We start from the raw sequence: 12,155 nt of genomic DNA on the forward strand, positions 1-12,155 counted from the left end.
ATAAAGATTTTAAAGACATTGGAAAAATAAGCATAAAAAGCACAACTGTGATTCAAATGCCCACATGCAGCAGTTACTGCAGGGTAAATATATGGCCAAATTGTGCTTTCTTACTACTATTTAAAAAAAGAGTATTTTTGTTAAAAAGCCATTTTAATGTTTTAGGCTTAGAACTATGTTATTACCTGTAGTGCTAAATTGATTTGGATGTATTTGTTCCAAGTTCAAAACAGTTTTCTTGCCTCACCAATCAATTACACTTTTGATGGAAAGAATAAAGAACAAGTTTTGTGAATCTGCTATGTTTCGATATCAATACCAACCATGTGCAAGAAGAACAATAAGACATGGCTAATGAATGTTTAAGCATATATCAAAAGGATAATTGTAATGATTTTATTAATTTCAGCGGGCAGCATGCTGTTACATTTTATTTATATTTTTGCAACTAATATATTCATAGGACTGTTTCATTACAAAAGAGACGGAAGGAAACATTTTAAACTTTACAAATTAACTAATAATGACACTTTTTTCCAAAATTAAACAGAATTATAACAAAGTGGAAAAGTAAAAATACTAACAGATTTAAAGTTGATTATATTACATGATATATACAAATACTTCAGCACGCACATCAAAAACCCAACGACGCTTCTAAAAATTGATCTGTAATTAAAATTATTTCTATATCAGACTTTCCCTCTCAAGGTACCATACAGGTTTACAAAAATCACTTTATGTAATTTATGACCTAGAACTGAAATGTTAATTAGTGTGGGGAAGCAATACCTAAATTCTTATTCAAGACATTTGGAGGTCAGAAGGGTGAAAATATATGGGTATAAATGAGGGCAGCCATTGTATTTTAAGTCAGATTGAAGAAACAACATTGCTGGCTGGAATGAGATTTATTTTATTCAACTTTTTAGTTTTAATATTTTTTTACCAGTCTGACACACAGTAAATACCTATACAAATGAGGCTTCCAACGAAATGACTAATAGAAGATAATATTTTGGTTTTACTAATTTCAGCATACATCAAGCATGCATTTTGTGGTTGCTCCAATGATGCCCAGAGAAATCAATTTCTATCAATCTCCCACTAGTCTTTAGCTACAGGTTTTTTTCACTTTTCTGCTTGTTTGTGTAGGTTCAATTGTGAATAAGTAACTTCACATGGCTTATATGTGGCACTCCTGAGGCTTCTGTCGCCACAGAGGTACTGCACCTCAGCCAGAGGTGTAGTATCCCATTCCCGGGTAAGGAGGAGAACACAAACCAGTATACACAAAACACAGACGCTCTCATCAGCAACACTACATCAGACCAGGATTATGGTGGTTGCCAAGGGGTGGAGTCTAGTTGGTGGGAGCACACTGTAGGAAGATAGCCAGTCGAGAAGGAGCAGTGGAGGAGTAAAGGCCTGTGTTCTGGAGCTACAGCAGCTCAGGCCAGGCACACGACTGAAGAGGTCCTAAAGCCCATGAGAAGCGACCATACTCCCATGGCCTCATTCCACAGATGACATACCGGAGTGGAGGGATTTGGCCGCAGAAGGGGACCGGCCCCTCAACTAGTGGAGAACTTAAAGACTCAGCTAGCTAACAAGAGGTGGAGGTTACTTCAAGTGCCGAAGCCGAATCCACACACAACCAGTGAAAAGGTGACCACATAGGGCAAAAGGGATAGAGCTTCAAGCCACCCGAGAGGGCCTGCGGATACCGGCTCGATGCTCTGTGTGTCCAGGCGCGGGAAAGGTGGGAGAAGTCAGCATAGGAAGATGACAAAAAAAGGAACACAGAAGGGTGTACCGAGTTGTGCCTCCAAACTATCCGGAATTGTCCAGAGCCCATCACAGCACGGTTCCGCACCCCGAGGGCAGCATTTGTCTAGATGTGCTAACCTGGAACTCTGAACTATGAGTAAAAACCTTGTGACTGCTTCCCTGTGTCATCCGATTATTCCCTGTGCCTCCGACCCTGCAGCCCGCCATTACAGACTACTACCCTCAAAAGCCCTGGGGCCCAGCTCTACCTGTGGAGAGTGATTCCAACTCTGCTGTGTCACCACCGACCCTTGGGGAACTGAACAGCAGCAATGTGCTCAGTAAATAACTGAACACACAGCCATTAATGTCAAAACAGCTGTCAACAAAAGTGAGTACACCCCTAAGTGAAAATGGTCAAATCGTGCCCCCAATCAGCCATGTGACTTAATTGTGTTAAAAGGTCATAAGGTTTGATTGGGAAGCAGATGTGTTAAATTTGGTGTTATCACTCACGCACTCTTGTGCGGAACATGGTGTCATTAAGTCTTATGTAGACTCAATACCATGATGTGGCTGGCTTATCACAGTAATGTCAGTAACCTACATGGATATGGCATTACCATGATTGGCAGGCCATATCCATATGATTGTCCACACTTTTGTAACATTTTTCAAGAGGACCACATTTCTCAAGTTGGACTTTGAAACAGCATACAGGAATCAATCTCTATATAAACTCTCCTAGCTACTAGTGTACCTGTAATGAAGGCTAGAGAGGTCCAGCATCTGTACAGTATACCACCCCACACCATAATCTTTGGAATTATATCAGTGTGACATTCCCTTGTGAATATTGCCGACTTTGTCTCCAGGCCAATCTCCAGTTGTCACATCATCGAAGACACAAGTGGGATTTCTAGACAAAGAGAATAGATGTTCAATCCAGCCTCCATTGACATCTTACTCTGCACCATGATAGAGCAGTGGTATGAGGTCAATGGAAAACCTATAGCGGGACATCTTGCTCATGGTTCAGTGTTGTTCAAACACCTTTTTATGGTTTATATAGCCACTGATGCCTCATTTGTGGTATGTATTGCCTAATTTCACTTGCAGTACAAAATGGTTTGGCTAGTTCTTTAAAGTGTTTCAGGAGTTATTTTCAATTGCAATACCAGGCCACATTTTGGTTGTGCTACTGTGAGTAGCCTATGTAACTTAAATGTGCCACTGTTGCTTTCTGCATCATCTCCCATTGACAACAAGTAGGCTATCATTGGTCAGCAATTACAAATGGAGATACCAGCAGCGGATCTTGATGATTTGCATGCCCAAATGCATTTAGAATGGAAGACAATTCCTCAGATAACAATTAATAACCTCATTGACAAAAAGCTAAAGCATGTAAGTGTGTGTATTACTAGACTTGGTGCTCATACTCAATAGTGAATACATTTTGAAGAAAAAAAGTCATCATCATCTGCGCATTATTAACATGTCTATTGATCCTGTGATTTCCATAACTCCAAGACATCGCTGTTGGTGCGGCAATTTCAATGTTGAAAAGTATATTATTTATTTATATAGAGTCGATATAAAAAGTGTACACAGCCCTTTAAAATACTAAAGGCTCTTATCATGTAAATAAACTACACCAAGAAGTTTTTTAAATGTTTCACCCACTTACCAACATATGATGTACTGTTACGTCACATTGTAGATTCCTTACTTTGATGCATGCTCAAGAACTAAGCTCACATCTTTACTGGCAGATGACGGCAATAATATTCAAGCCATCATCTGCAATTAACAGCTTCTCGAGTAGTGAAGTTTCGCCTGTGGTATTAACTAGAGAGGAGTAGACTCGCAGATAACCTGGACCGGTGGTTCCCTACTAAAAAAATTTAAAAATCCGGTTCTGGTCCGGAATCCGGTACCCATATAAGTCTATGTAGACCAAAATTCAGAGATTTAAAATGGTGGTGTAAGGGATGGGGGATAGGAACACACGCGGTGTGCTCACTAAAGCTCCGTCATGGCTGTATATACTACCTCCAGGTCATGTATTCACTTCCAGGCTGATAATTGCATATGCACTGCTTTCCTCGTCCACCAGAGCCTGTGATTGGTTGCAGTCAAACAGCGCCCCCAGCCTATGTGACAGCATTTCTGGTGCTGACACTCACTGGCGCTGTGTGCATCTATAGCGTACAGTAAAAATAAACAAATAAACAAAACAATTGGCGTAGGGTCCCTCCATATTATGATACCAGCACAGATAAAGCATATGGCTACAGGCTGTAGCATCCAGCTGTTCGCTTATCTATCTAGGCTGTGTATCAAAATAAGAGGAACCGCATGTGTTTTTTTTTAAACTATTTAAATAAATAATTTTAAAAAAACAGCATTCGGTTCCCTCAATTAAAGTCCAACAGCTGGGGTTGGTATTCTCAGACTAGGGAGGCCTATGGTTATTAGGCCCCCGAGCCTAAAAATAGAAACCTATAACTGCCCTAGATTGTCAACACCATTAGATGCGACAAGCTCCGCGCTTTACATGGCTCTTCGTGATTGTCCTGATGTGGTGGCAATTAGGGTAATGAGGGGTTAATAACAACAAACAACTGTCATCAAGCCCAAAATTAGTGATGGGAAGGGATCTATGAGACCACCATTACTAATCCTATAAGTAAAAAGAAATAGACAAACACCAAAAAAATCCTTTATTTGGAATAAAATACAAAAAAGCACCCTCTTTCACCACTTTATTAACCCCCAAAACACCCCTGCAGGTCCGACGTAATCCACACGAGGTCGCACGATGGTCCTGGCTCTACTACATATCTGAAGTCAAAGAGCACGATCATGGAATATGTCTGCATACTGTAACTGCAAGCAGGCAGTAAATGAGCCATGATCAGCTGTGACATCACTCAGGTAAGTGGCGGTCACAGCAGAAAGGTTCCCACGGTGCTCCTTCCTTTAGGGATGTAACCATTGATCACGGCCCGCATACCCCTGTCAGCACTATCACTGTTAACATGCGGGGCCTTGTTCGCCTCCCCGCCAGCCGTGTAACAGTGACAGCGCTGGCCAGGGAGTGTGGGGAAGTTTCTCAAAGAGACAGCGCATCTTTAGCAAAAACCCCACAATTTGCCAAAAACAATCTGGGAATCTTATCAGGGTGTGCCAATGGAACTGCAGTACGATTTCCATCCTCCAATTCAAAAGTTATGTTTCTTAAAGAGACATCATACCTTTAGCAAAAACCCTATAATTTGCCAAAAACACCATGTGAAGCTTATTAGGGTGTCCCAACGGAGCTGCACTATGATTTCCAGGCCCCAATTCAAAAGTTCACTTTCTTAAAGAGACAGTGCACCTTTAGCAAAACCCCCACAATTGGCAAAAAAGACACCCTGGGAATCTTATTAGGGTGTGCCAACTGCGCTGCAGTATGATTTCCAACCCACAATTCAAAAGTTCAGTTTATTAAAGAAACAGCGCACCTTTAGCAAAACTCTATCAATTTGCCAGAAAATAGTGTAATAGTGGACGCAAAGAAGAATAAAACTTTTTTATTTTAAACTTTGCCCTTGTGTTGTGTTTATAATAATTATCAATGTATTTAACACCTAATGAATTTTTGTGTGCTTCTTAGTCATGTATGACACATGAAGACAGGATGACAAAAACATGTACTTCAATGGGAAAAGGCAGGTTAAATAGTTAAATAGGTTGAAAAAATACCTAGGTCCATCTAGGTCAAGCTTCCTCCACCAATTACATATTTTGTCAATATGTAAAATTGTAAAATTATATAATTATGTAAAATCAGATTTCATACTTTTTTTATTTAATAGAATAAAATTGGGTTGACAGCAGTTAAAAATCATTAAATATCACTATTGAAGTAATCATGGTTGTCTTTTGCTTTGTAGCTAATGAACACCAACTGTGATCCACTACGTGAGTTTAATTGTGACATATTGTATATCTAGAAATAGTTTGGCCTCCAGTTATTAGAATATCAATGAGTTTAGTGTTTTAACATAATTGCACATTTTAAAATTAAAAATGTATTCAGCTACAGATATTATACTCTAGAGACAATTCACTCAAGACCCCAAAAGGGCTGTCTAAGAACAACCTACCTTGTTAACAATGCTGATTTTTATTAGGAATGAATGAGAAAAACCATTCCAAAAATTACTTTTCAAATATAGACATGTATCATATTCTTTATACAAATATTTTTTCTTTATAGAATATATATATTGTCTATACAATTGAGGCTCAACATTTACCACATTTAAGACTACACAAAGATTGCTCAGTGTTGCTACTACATTATAGTGCTATATAGGCATAGCCTAATTATCAGTAAAGCAAACCAAGACAGACAAAGAGACAGGGAAAGAGACAGACAGAGGCAGACAGACACAGACACAAACAGAAAGGGAAAGAGACAGGCAGACAGGAAAAAAGACAAACAGAGACAGACAGAGAGACCGACAGGGAAAGAGACAGACAGGGAAAGAAAATGAGACAGAGACAGGGAAAGAGACAAAAACAGGGAAAGAGACAGAGACAAGGAGAAAGACAGAGAAAGAGACAAGGAAAGAGACAGAGAAAGAGAGAGACAGACGGGGAAAGAGACAGACAAAGAAAGAGACAGATGGAGAAAGAGACAGATGGGGAAAGAGACAGATGGGGAAAAAGACAGATGGGGAAAAAGACAGACAGAGAAAGGGACAGACAGAGAAAGAGACAGAGCTGGAATGAGACGGACCTAGAATGAGACAGATGGGGAAAGAGACAGATGGTGAAAGGGACAGACAGGGAAAGAGACAGACAGACACAGAGATAGAGAGAGACAGATACACACAGAGATAGAGAGAAACAGACATACACAGAGATAGAGACAGACAAAGAGATAGAGACAGACAGACAGACACAGAGATAGACAGAGACAGACACAGAGATAGACAGAGACAGACAGACACAGAGATAGACAGACAGACAGAGGCACTAATACAGAGAAAGACAGAGCGATAGACATAGACAGACAGAGAGATAGACAAAGACAGAGAGATAGACAATGACAGATAGACATGGATAGAGACAAACACACATGGATAGAGACAGACACACAGAAAGAAAGAGACAGAAAGGGAAAGACAGACAGACACACAGAGACAAACAGGGAAAAAGACAAACAGAGACATACACACAGAGACAGAAAGAGACAGACAGAGAGACAGATAGAGACACGGACAGACATAGATAGACAGAGACAGACATACAGACAGAGACAGACACAAAGAGACAGACACACAAACAGAAAGAGACCGACACAGACAGACAGACACAGATAGACAGACACAGACAAACACAGACAGAGACAGAAAGACACAGACAGACAGAGACTGGTAGAGAGACAGAGAGACAGTTACTATCCCAGGCAACGCCCGCTACTAAAGCTAGTTATTTATATTTGCCAAATGCCAGAATAATGAAAGAGAGAATGGTTTAAGATATTTTTATTACTTTCTGCAAAGCTGGTAAGATTGTTTCATTATCCACTGTGAAACAAGTACTGTATCAAAATGGACTGAGAGTCCACTCTGCCAAAAAGAAGCCATTTCTCAAAAAAAACATTAAAAAGACAGATTACTGTTTGAAAATGCACACAAGAACAAAAACTTAACATTTTGGAGACATGTCCTGTGGTCTGATAAAAATAAAATTGAACTGTTTGGCCATAATGACCATAGTGACGTTTGGAGGAAAAAGGGAGAAGCTTTGAAGACTTAAAACACCATCCCAACTGTGAAACATGAAAGTGGCAGCATCATGTTGTGGGACTATTTGATGTAGGAGGGACTGGTGCACTACACAAAATAGATGGTATCGTGAGGAAAAAAGATTATGTCGCAATACTGAAGCAACATCTCAAGACATCAGTCAGGAATTTAAAGCTTGGATGGAAATGTGTCTTCCAAATACCCAATTAGTCAAAGCATACTGTCAATCTGGTTACAAAGTGGCTTAAGGATAATAAAGTCAATGTTTTGGAGTGGTCATCAGCCTTGATCTCAATTGTACTAAAAATGTATAGGCAAAGCTGAAAAGGCAGGTGTGAGCAAGGCGACCTACAAACATGGATCAGTTACACCAGTTCTGTCAGGAGGAATGGGCCCATATTGCTACTTACTATTATGAGAAGCTTGTGGAAGGATATACAAAATATTTGACCCATATTATATAGTTTAAGGGCAATGGTATCAAATACTAATGAAATGTATGTAAACTTTTGATTTTGCAGTAAGTAATAAAAATGCCTTAAAACATTCTCTCGCTCTCATTAATCTGGCATTTGGCAAAAAAAAAAAATTTTGGTTCCTAATTGACCTAAAACAGGAAAGGTTTATTCTGATTTCAGGTCACATAGTGAGAAGAACATGCATATGTGTCTTTTTAGATAGTGTATGTAAACGTCTGGTTTCAACTGTATGTCTATTTTTTACATTTATCTATTTTTACAACCACAAAGCATCACTAAAAATATTTTAAACATAAAAAAATGTTTTTGTACATTTAACTTATTTATAAGGGGGTTATTAGATTTATTTTCATTTTTACGTTTTTTTTTTATATACACAGTATTTTAAAAACTGCTTTTAACAAACTTTTTTTTCCTTTTTGGGAGGAATTTTAATTTAAAAATACAATAAGTTTATCACCTAATTGCCTGCATCTGAGGCTAATATATTACCCTGGTTTAAAGGAATTCTGTCAGCAGAATAATATAGGAAAAGTGACCTTGATTACAACAACATTCTTAGATGTAGCATGTTGCTGTGCTCATAGGGCTACCCCCACTCCCACAGCCTGACTAATGACTCATCATTCAATTCAGTGTTTCAACCACTCACTCATGCTGTCCTTAGATTATATAGCAAAAACCTGCCAATAAATTTCCTTTAAGGGAAGATTTAATCTTCTGCTTGTATAGCAGAGATAACTGGGTTTCATGCAACTAAACAGCTTCTGTACCCTCTCTATACCCTGCGATCAGTTGATCACTGTGTCTGGGGAAGGAAGGACCTTAAAGGTCCAGTCACACTAAGCAACTTACCAGCGATCCCAACAACGATAGGGATCACTGGTAAGTTGCTAGGAGGTTGCTGGTGAGATGTCACACTGCGACGCTCCAGCGATCCCACCAGCAACCTGACCTGGCAGGGATCGCTGGAGCGTCGCTACACGAGTTGCTGGTGAGCTCACCAGCAACCAGTGACCAGCCCCCAGCGCGGCGTGGAAGATGCTGCGCTTGGTAACTAAGGTAAATATCGGGTAACCAACCCAATATTTACCTTGGTTACCAGCGCACGGAGCTACACGTGCAGAGAACAGGGAGCAGCGCACACTGAGCGCTGGCTCCCTGCTCTCCTAGTTACAGCACACATCGGGTTAATTAACCCGATGTGTCCTGCAGCTACATGTGCACAGAGCAGGGAGCAGCGCACAATGCTTAGCGCTGGCTCCCTGCTCTCCTAGCTACAGCACACATCGGGTTAATTAACCCGATGTGTCCTGCAGCTACATGTGCACAGAGCAGGAGCCGGCACTGACAGTGAGAGCGGCAGAGGCTGGTAACAAAGGTAAATATCGGGTAACCAAGGACAGGGCTTCTTGGTTACCCGATGTTTACTGTGGTTACCAGCCTCCGCAGAAGCCGGCTCCTGCTGCCTGGATATTTAGTTGTTGCTGTCTCGCTGTCACACACAGCGATCTGTGCTTCACAGCGGGACAGCAACAACTAAAAAATGGCCCAAGACATTCAGCAACAACCAACGACCTCACAGCAGGGGCCGGGTTGTTGCTGGATGTCACACACAGCAACATCGCTAGCAACGTCACAAAAGTTGTTCGTTAGCAGCGATGTTGCTAGCGATGTTGCTTAGTGTGACGGGGCCTTTAGTGCTTCATAATCTGTATAGAATCAGTGCTGGGTACACAAAGATAAGGAAAGCAGGCATGATAATTTGAGATGAGCAAACCTGAGGTTCCGTGTTCGATGTTCATACCAAACAGAGACTTTACCAAAAGAAGAGTTTGGGTTTGGAGTTTGAGTGCGTTATGTATGCAACCACTCATGTAAGCATTGCTGTGCTTGGATAAGCTCATCTGCAGTGTTTTAACGGCTTGCACTGAGGGTAACAACAGCATGAACAGATATAGTATGCACAAACAAAAAGAAAATGGAAAAACGTTGCTCACCCTCCCACGGAAGTGATCTGTTTATGGCTGGCTGCATGTCGCGCAGACCCATACTGCCCAATAAGTGATTTCCATTGGGGTTCAGGTCAAGAGGAGGTCCTTAATTGAACTTTATCTAAACTCTGGCTAATCCCGCCGAGCCGAACTTCCATGGGTTCGCTCATCTCTAATGATAATAAATAATGTCTGCCTTCTATATGGCAAAACTGCTCTGTGTAAAAGTTGGCTCCCCATCTCTGAAGCTACACAATCTCATGTAGGCTTCTTACTCTGCATTGACATTTTAGAACATCACTGCAGAGTAAAGTGAAAACTATATAGATGTTTAAAATCCATGTCAGATTCAAAATAGTTAAAGATTAAGCAGTCAAATCTGTTTCTATAATTCCAATCATTTTTGTGTACTATGCAGATTGTTTGGCTATCTACATTTTTTTTATAATTTTTGAAGGGCTAAGTGATATCAACGGTTCCAGAGGTCAGATGCCCCCCCACATCCCCTGCAATCAATATAGAAATCAAGGAGATTAAACAGAATAATGTTAGTTAATGTTTATTTTGTCAGCACATTATTATATTATTATTACTATTTTTAAAGAAAAACACATTTACAAAGTTAAACTAAAGTTATATATATTTCAACTTTCTTTTTAGGTCATTCCAATATCACTCAAAAGAACAGCTGAGGCCTAGTTAAACTTTGTTGGTTAACAAATAAGTGGTTTTAAGTCCTAGGAAACCATTAGATTGTAAGTGATATTTACGTCTTCCTGCATTAGTAAGTCAGACATGTTACTTGGTTCTTTGCCCAGAAAGTGTTATAGACCAAAATATAGCTAATTGTTTTTAAATGATGAAAGAAAGTGATGTCTATTCAACTTTCCTCTGGAGTAAACAATACATTTAATTGTTGTCTTCACTAATAAATCTGAACCCAGCTTCATGTTATATCATTGATGTGTTGGTGTTTGCCTTTGCATATGAAACAGGATTGGATATTCAGTAGAATTCTAAAACAAATGTATTTTACCTTGAGGTGGCCTATTTGTCTGAACAACGAATCACAGAAAACTAGACAGTTTCTTAACCACATTGTTAGATTACTGTTTACAGCTTATAAATATGTTCGAATGTTGTCGTATTTATTAACCGTAAAACGTAATTATCATTATTATTATTATCATGTTCATCAGATAAGTGTTCTGTTGAAGCTCTATTTAAAAATTATATTTGCAATTAGTTATGGATTCCACCATTGTTAAAGGTGGAAAGAAACCCCCAAAAATAACAATATCATTCATTAAAGAAAATTTAAAATTTAGAATGTGGCATATTTAATTTGGATAAGAACAAGCCATGGGCATCAAAATATATTAATTGCAAGGGAAATAGGCTGGCATTTTCCTTCAGTGATTTCTAGGGATTTAGGCAACAGGGTTTATTGGTCTTTGATCAGAGTTATCATTTTTGCTATTTTTTCAATAAATAAGACTCATGGATAGAACAAGTGCTATTATACTGTAGTTTACAGGGCTGTTTACAAGTTCTTTTTTTCGTTTTACATGAAAAACAGAGTTGCATCATCTAAAGTTAATAAAGGAACCGCTTACCTGATATATTTGTGCTATACAACCCTATGAATCACTGATGGTATAATCCCTTCTATCTGACTGTAACTCTGATCACTCACCATGGGAGATCCTGGCTTTCAAGGAGTTTAAATGCATTAAAAACAAAAATCACTGACTCATGGGCAGTGCCAAGTAGAAAAAGAGTGGCAAATATTAAAAATAAAATGAAGGATTATTTTCATAAAAATTATTTTGAATTCGACCCACAGTGGCATAAAAAAAGTTTGGGCTCCCCTGGTAAAAACTACTGTTAATGTGAACAGTTAAGCAAGTTGAAGACTGATCACAAAAAGGCATAAAGTTAAAAATGACACATTTACTTTGTATTGTAGGCAAAAAAAATGTTCATCTTATACATTTTTTTAAAATAACAAAAAAGGAAAATAGGTCATTGCAATAGTTTGGGCACCCTGCATAGTTAATACCTAGTAGCACCCCCTTTTGGCAAGAATCACAGCTAGTAAA

Source organism: Anomaloglossus baeobatrachus, chromosome 2 (genome assembly GCF_048569485.1).
Source record: "Anomaloglossus baeobatrachus isolate aAnoBae1 chromosome 2, aAnoBae1.hap1, whole genome shotgun sequence".
NCBI lineage: Eukaryota > Metazoa > Chordata > Amphibia > Anura > Aromobatidae > Anomaloglossus > Anomaloglossus baeobatrachus.